The sequence below is a fragment of the Chanodichthys erythropterus genome, chromosome 13, assembly GCF_024489055.1.
Source record: "Chanodichthys erythropterus isolate Z2021 chromosome 13, ASM2448905v1, whole genome shotgun sequence".
Classification (NCBI taxonomy): Eukaryota; Metazoa; Chordata; class Actinopteri; order Cypriniformes; family Xenocyprididae; genus Chanodichthys; species Chanodichthys erythropterus.
This window is the reverse complement of record NC_090233.1, coordinates 51,684,328-51,691,827: the sequence shown is the minus strand read 5'-3', so window position 1 is coordinate 51,691,827 and position 7,500 is coordinate 51,684,328.

Below are 7,500 nucleotides of genomic sequence, written 5' to 3'. Positions count from 1 at the left end.
TCAAGAGGCAGGTGCATTAGACAAAAGAACAGGCGTAAAATTAGCATCATTGGCCAAACCTGCACGGTGAAACTTTGATTGGTTGCCAGACACTCTTGTGGAACAGGAAGTTTGATTTGAGCCTAATGCTTGAGTGTCACGTGAGGTCACTGATGTCACATCCTGAGAAGAAGACATTATGTGCTACTCATTTTTAAAGGAATATTTCACCCAAAAATGAAAATTCTGTCATTATTTATTCTCCTTCATTTAGTGACTATTATACAGTGTGAAAGAGGACCTATTTTTTTACATGTCTTTAGTGTGTAATGTTAGAACGTGAAAAAGATCTGCAAAGTCCCTTTTTCACTGCTGCTAGATCCATAAATTGGTCCGTTATTCTGTCACATTTAGTTTGCTAATGAAGTTGAAACAGGATCTCGCAGCAGTTTTTTTTTTATTTAACAAAACTCTGGATACCCAGAACACGGACAACTGAACTGAAACAAACACAGGGCTTAAATACACAGTGAAACAAATCAAAGAAGTTAGTTGACATGACTAATTACACAATTAATTACTAATTACACAATGAGTAACCTATGGGACTAACTAGAAGTGGGGAAAAAAGGAAACAGGAACAGAAAACTGTGCAAAACCAACTCAGTGTTGAACAGATCAAACATAACCCTGACAGTGAGGAAATGATGACAGAATGATGGTTTTTGGATGAACTGTTCCTTTAAAAATGTTTGAGGAAACCATGCCCAAATTTGGCCATGATGTCTCTGTTTAATATTTAATCAGTCAATAATTAGCATCAACATTGGGTGGATCAGTTATGAATGAGTCAGCAGGTATGGTAACGTTTATTAATCAATCTAATTCGTAATCTGAGATAAATGATTCTGTGTCTAGAGCTGCTGGGCTTCACTGTCTGGGAGGAGATGTTTTCAAAATCGAGCTTCTAGTGTCCGATAGAAGTTCAATCAAAAGCAACCAAACATGTTGTTCATTTGTTTTGTCACTCATCCAAGTGGATTCCTCAGTTGTATGTTGGCGAGTATTCCCGGCAATTGTTTCCTTCAGAATAGTTTTGTAGTGCAGGGTGACCGTGATCAATACAGGGACCGGGTGACCTGAGAAACTCCAGCTTGAAATTCCTGAGAAATTCCACAAGTCATTCCACTGCGATTGTGTTCAACATGCAAGGTTTATTTCCTTCTAATTTAAGAGCAGTAAAGGAGCATTTACATTTACTAAGAATACAGGACTAGATTTAAAGGAACAGTTTAGCCATTCTGTCACAAATCACTCCTCCTCATGTCATTCCAGGTGTTTTTGCCCATACAATGAAAGACAATAGGATTCATCCATCCATCTGTCTATCTATCTGTCCATCTGTCATCCATTCATCCATCCTTCCATCGTCCATCTCTACCCCTCTCTCAGTTATCTATCTATCTGTCTGTCTGTCTGTCTGTCTGTCTGTCTGTCTGTCTGTCTGTCTGTCTGTCTATCTATCTATCGTCTGTCTGTTTATCCATCCATCCATCTGTCCGTCCATCTCTCTCTCTCTTTCTCTATCCATCTATCTGTCATCCATCCATCCATTCTTCCCTGTCTGTCAATATATATATATCATCTGTCTACCTGTCATCCATCCATCCGTCTATCAATCTATCCATCTATCTGTCAGTCAGTTAGTCAGTCCGTCTATCTATCTATCTATCTATCTATCTATCTATCTATCTATCTATCTATCTATCTATCTATCTATCTATCTATCTATCTATCTATCTATCTATCTATGTCTATCTGTCTATCCATTCATCCATCCATCCATCCCTGTCTGTCAATCTGTACATCTATCTATCCATCCATCCATCCATCCATCCATCCGTCATCCATCCATCCATCCCTGTCAATCTGTACATCTATCCATCCATCTATCTGCCATTCATCCATCCATCCATCCATCTGTCTATCTGTCCATCTGTCATCCATTCATCCATCCTTCCATCGTCCATCTCTACCCCTCTCTCAGTTATCTATCTATCTATCTGTCTGTCTATCTATCTATCGTCTGTCTGTTTATCTATCTATCTATCTATCTATCTATCTATCTATCTGTCTGTCCGTCCGTCCGTCCATCCATCCATCCATCTGTCCGTCCATCTCTCTCTCTCTCTCTCTCTCTCTCTCTCTCTCCTTCTCTATCCATCTATCTGTCATCCATCCATCCATTCTTCCCTGTCTGTCAATATATATATATCATCTGTCTACCTGTCATCCATCCATCCGTCTATCAATCTATCCATCTATCTGTCAGTCAGTTAGTCAGTCCGTCTATCTATCTATCTATCTATCTATCTATCTATCTATCTATCTATCTATCTATCTATCTATCTATCTATCTATCTATCTATCTATCTATCTATCTATCTATGTCTATCTGTCTATCCATTCATCCATCCATCCATCCCTGTCTGTCAATCTGTACATCTATCTATCCATCCATCCATCCATCCATCCGTCATCCATCCATCCATCCCTGTCAATCTGTACATCTATCCATCCATCTATCTGCCATTCATCCATCCATCCATCCATCTGTCTATCTGTCCATCTGTCATCCATTCATCCATCCTTCCATCGTCCATCTCTACCCCTCTCTCAGTTATCTATCTATCTATCTGTCTGTCTGTCTGTCTGTCTATCTATCGTCTGTCTGTTTATCTATCTATCTATCTATCTATCTGTCTGTCCGTCCGTCCGTCCGTCCGTCCGTCCGTCCGTCCGTCCGTCCGTCCGTCCATCCATCTGTCCGTCCATCTCTCTCTCTCTCTCTCTCTCTCTCTCTCTCTCTTTCTCTATCCATCTATCTGTCATCCATCCATCCATTCTTCCCTGTCTGTCAATATATATATATCATCTGTCTACCTGTCATCCATCCATCCGTCTATCAATCTATCCATCTATCTGTCAGTCAGTTAGTCAGTCCATCTGTCTATCTATCTATCTATCATCCATGTCTATCTGTCTATCTATCCATCCATCTGTCTATCATCCATCGATCCATCAAAGTTGAACCATTTGTACAGATTTCCTTAATGAAGAGTTTTGATCCTGAAACTTGTTTGTTTTTATCTTGATGTTCACATGATAAAGTTGAAATGCCAGTCAAAAAATCAAGATCAAGATACGTTCTCTGAAAACACACAAACATGTTTTTGTAAACATGACACGTTTCAACAATTGCAGTTCCCTGTCCTGTAACGATCTCTATAACGAAGGGTTTGTCTTATTTTTTAAATAGCCAGTAGCCTTTAGTTTACATCACAGTCAAAAGCCGTAATTTACTAGCCGATGCTAGTCAGTGTCAGGTGGTATTAGAGACATTCTCCTAGTAAAGAGAGCTTTTGATTGGACAAACATTTGTATGCATCCCAGTGAACAAGATCATCAATATTTTTGGCCTGTTTTCCCAGAATTGTATAAGTTTCTTTGGGCAACTTTTACTACACTAACATATAGAAATGGACTGAAAGCCACAAAACCCAAAACAGTTTTGATTTTGAATTAGAAGTGAATTGATATTCATGTATTGAAATATACTGATTAAGAATGTGATATTTTGCAGTGAGAGAAAAGACAACCTTCAAAACAACAACAGTGAGTCCAGACTGAGACGGTACCTGAGTTTGACTGTCCTACTTTCAGCAGCTCTGATGCTTTATATAGGTTTTATTTTGGACGAAGTGGGCCGTACCGCAGGCAGAGCAGCTTCCTGTTGATTTTAATTGTTGCATCCTCCTCGGAGCCTTTGCTCTTCAGACTGGCTCCAGATTTGAGTTCTGATCTGAGAGCAGCTGTACTCGTGTACATCATCACAGCGTGTGCGGACACTACAGGCATCGGATCAGGACAGGAGTGTGTGTTTGTTTGCTGATCTGTTGATGTTGTTTATTTATAAGTCTTGGCACTGTAGATGTTCGGTTGCTAAGACCAAAACAGCATGTGTGTCGGGTCACCTTCTCTGAGTCGACGAGGTTACAGCTTATGTGCTTCTGTTGGCTGACACACACGGAATGTATAAATGAGTGTGAATTATTGTGGAGTCACTCTGTGGGCAGCTGGCATTAAGATCCCGGCCTCCTCTCTCCTCTCGGTCCTGTTTGTATTAGTGCTGATCGAGTGTTGAGTGCATTTTTTTGGAAAAACAAATTTAGAGTTACCAGTTTTACATATTCCAACACGTATTGTCACTCTGGTCTTGATCAAATCAGTAACCTAAACTTAGATCATTAAAAATAATCTATCAATCTGTCTATCTATCATCTATCTATCTATCTATCTATCTATCTATCTATCTATCTATCTATCTATCTATCTATCTATCTATCTATCTATCTATCTATCTATCTATCTATCTATCTATCTATCTATCTATCTATCTGTCTGTCTGTCTGTCATTCTATCTATCATTGTATCATATCGTTCTGTTGTTTATCTATTGTTTTTTGTTCTATCTATCTCTCTATCTCTCTATCTCTATCTATCTATGTATCTATCTATGTATATATCGTTCTATCTATCGTTATATCTATGTCTCTATCTATCTATCGTTCTATCTATCTATCTATCTGTCTGTCTGTCGTTTATCTATCATTTTTTGTTCTATCTATCTATCTATCTATCTATCTATCTATCTATCTATCTATCTATCTATCTATCTATCTATCTATCGTTATATCTATCGTTATATCTATGTATCTATCTCTATCTATCTATCATTGTATCATTCTGTCATTCTATCTATCGATTTATTGTCCTATCTCGCACTCTATCTATCTATCTGTCTATCTATTGTTCTGTCTATTGTTGTATCGTTCTGTCGTTTATCTATCGTTTTTTGTTCTATCTATCTATCTATCTATCTATCTATCTATCTATCTATCTATCTATCTATCTATCTATCTATCTATCTATCTATCTATCTATCTATCTATCTATCTATCATTGTATCATGTCGTTTATCTATCGTTTTTGTTCTATCTATCTATCTATCTATCTATCTATCTATCTATCTATCTATCTATCTATCTATCTATCTATCTATCTATCTATCTATCTATCTATCTATCTATCTATCTATCTATCTATCGTCTGTCTATCTATCTGTCTATCTGTCTGTCATTCTATCATTGTATCATGTCGTTTATCTATCGTTTTTGTTCTATCTATCTATCTATCTATCTATCTATCTATCTATCTATCTATCTATCTATCTATCTATCTATCTATCTATCTATCTATCTATCTATCTATCTATCTATCTATCTATCTGTCTGTCTGTCTGTCTGTCTGTCTGTCTGTCTGTCTGTCTGTCTGTCTGTCTATCTATCTATCTATCTATCTATCTATCTGTCTGTCTATCTATCTATCTATCTATCTATCTATCTGTCTGTCTGTCTGTCTGTCTGTCTGTCTGTCTGTCTGTCTGTCTATCTATCATTGTATTGTTGTATCATTCTGTCATTCTATCGTTTATTGTTCTATCTATCTATCTATCTCTCTATCTATCTCTCTATCTATCTCTCTATCTATCTCTCTATCTATCTGTCTATCTATCTCTCTATCTATCTCTCTCTCTATCTATCTATCTATCTATCTATCTATCTACCTCTCTCTCTATCTATCTATCTATCTATCTATCTATCGATTGATTGATTGATTGATCTATCTATCTATTGTTTTATCATTCTATCTCTCATTCTATCTATTGCTCTATCTATCTGTTGTTTTATGGTTCTATATTGTTCTATCTATCTATTTTTCTATATATCTATCGTTTTATCGTTCTATATATAGTTCTGTCTATCTGATGTTCTATCTATTATTCTATCATATCATAACTCATAACACACTGGCAAGTTTTCTTTAGACAAAATTAAGTTCTAGTTTTCTTGACTCTGCTGTCAATTAATAAATTTTTCCTACATTTATAATTTAATGTTACCTCTTATATTTATAGTTGCGTGTCCCATTTTATCTCTCTTCAGGACCTCTTTTACACACACACACACACACACACACACACACACCGTGTCCCCCTGCATCTCACCTTGCACTGCGGTAACAGCTTGATTAAATTTCAGCGATATGGAGCAGAGGTGATAGGAAATCTGCTCCTGCTAGCGCAGCATCATCAGGAATGCCGCCTGTCTTGCAGTTTAGCAGCTTTTCTTCACAGTCTGTCCCAAATCGTCTCTGGGTGAAACGTTTCACACATGCAATGATCCCAGAGCAGCCATCCCGCTCACATCCTGACCTGAACTAGACAAAAGAGCAGAAAACCATTGTTTCCAAATGCCTCATTTAAACCCCCAAAGCAGCTGTCCTCAACGTAAACAATACTATATCTGTGATGTTTTTTTTATTAAAAATGTGTTTTTAAGTTTATTCTTTAACTAGAATAAAAATGCAAATGGGGTCAGAAAAATAAATCACTTCTTGCAGTGAAGTGGTTACCTTATTTACTAACTCATTATTTGCTTGAACTTTTGAATTCAATTCACTGAACTTTTGAAACTATTAACAATATGAAGAAATAGTTCATTTCATCAGCATAAAAGCAAATATTGTGGCCTTAATCAAGGTCCAAACAGATGAGAACACGCGGTGATCATGTCTGCAGGTCACAGGATGATCACACCAGGATTATTTGGGTTAGCACTCTCTGTTTTGTCTCCACTGACCTCTGATCCAATTTAACACTCATACTGATCCCTCAATCTCTGTCAGGTCATGCTGATATTTTTTAAGTATATGAAACAGTAAGATGCAACATTTTGAACAGAAATACACTAAATGGTCACATGACCTTGTTGTGTGTTTAATTCAGATTCAAATTTAATTTGTTGTCTTTTGCCAGCCCTATCATGAGTGACCAGTAATGCCCAATATAGAGTCTTTGCTCAACAAACATTAAAGAGGGAATTTACAAAAATAAAATTGCACCCAAATCAAGAAACACACTGATAAAACATATCTAAAATCCTTGAAACTAGATAAACGTACTTAAGAAGAAACATAAGTGCATATGATATTCAGACACAAACTACACTTATATTTAAGATATGAAAGTCTTAATTTCATATGCAATGCTATTTAAATATATTTACTTTAAGTCAAAAAAGACTAAACTCATACCGCATATGATATTAAGACTCATTGCATTAGCATTTCTTTCTCGCTAAGTTTAAGTATAAACAAATTAAAACTAGGGCTGTCAAACGATTAATCACGATTAATCGCATACAAAATAAAAGTTTAAGTTTGCCTAATATATGTGGGTGTACTGTGTGTAATTATTATGTATATATAAATACAAACACATTCATGTATATATTTGAGAAATATTTACAATTATATGCATTTATTTATATTTTATATAGTTTATATTATATATACAAATATTTTGTGCATAAATAACATTTCTTTTATTTATTAATTATA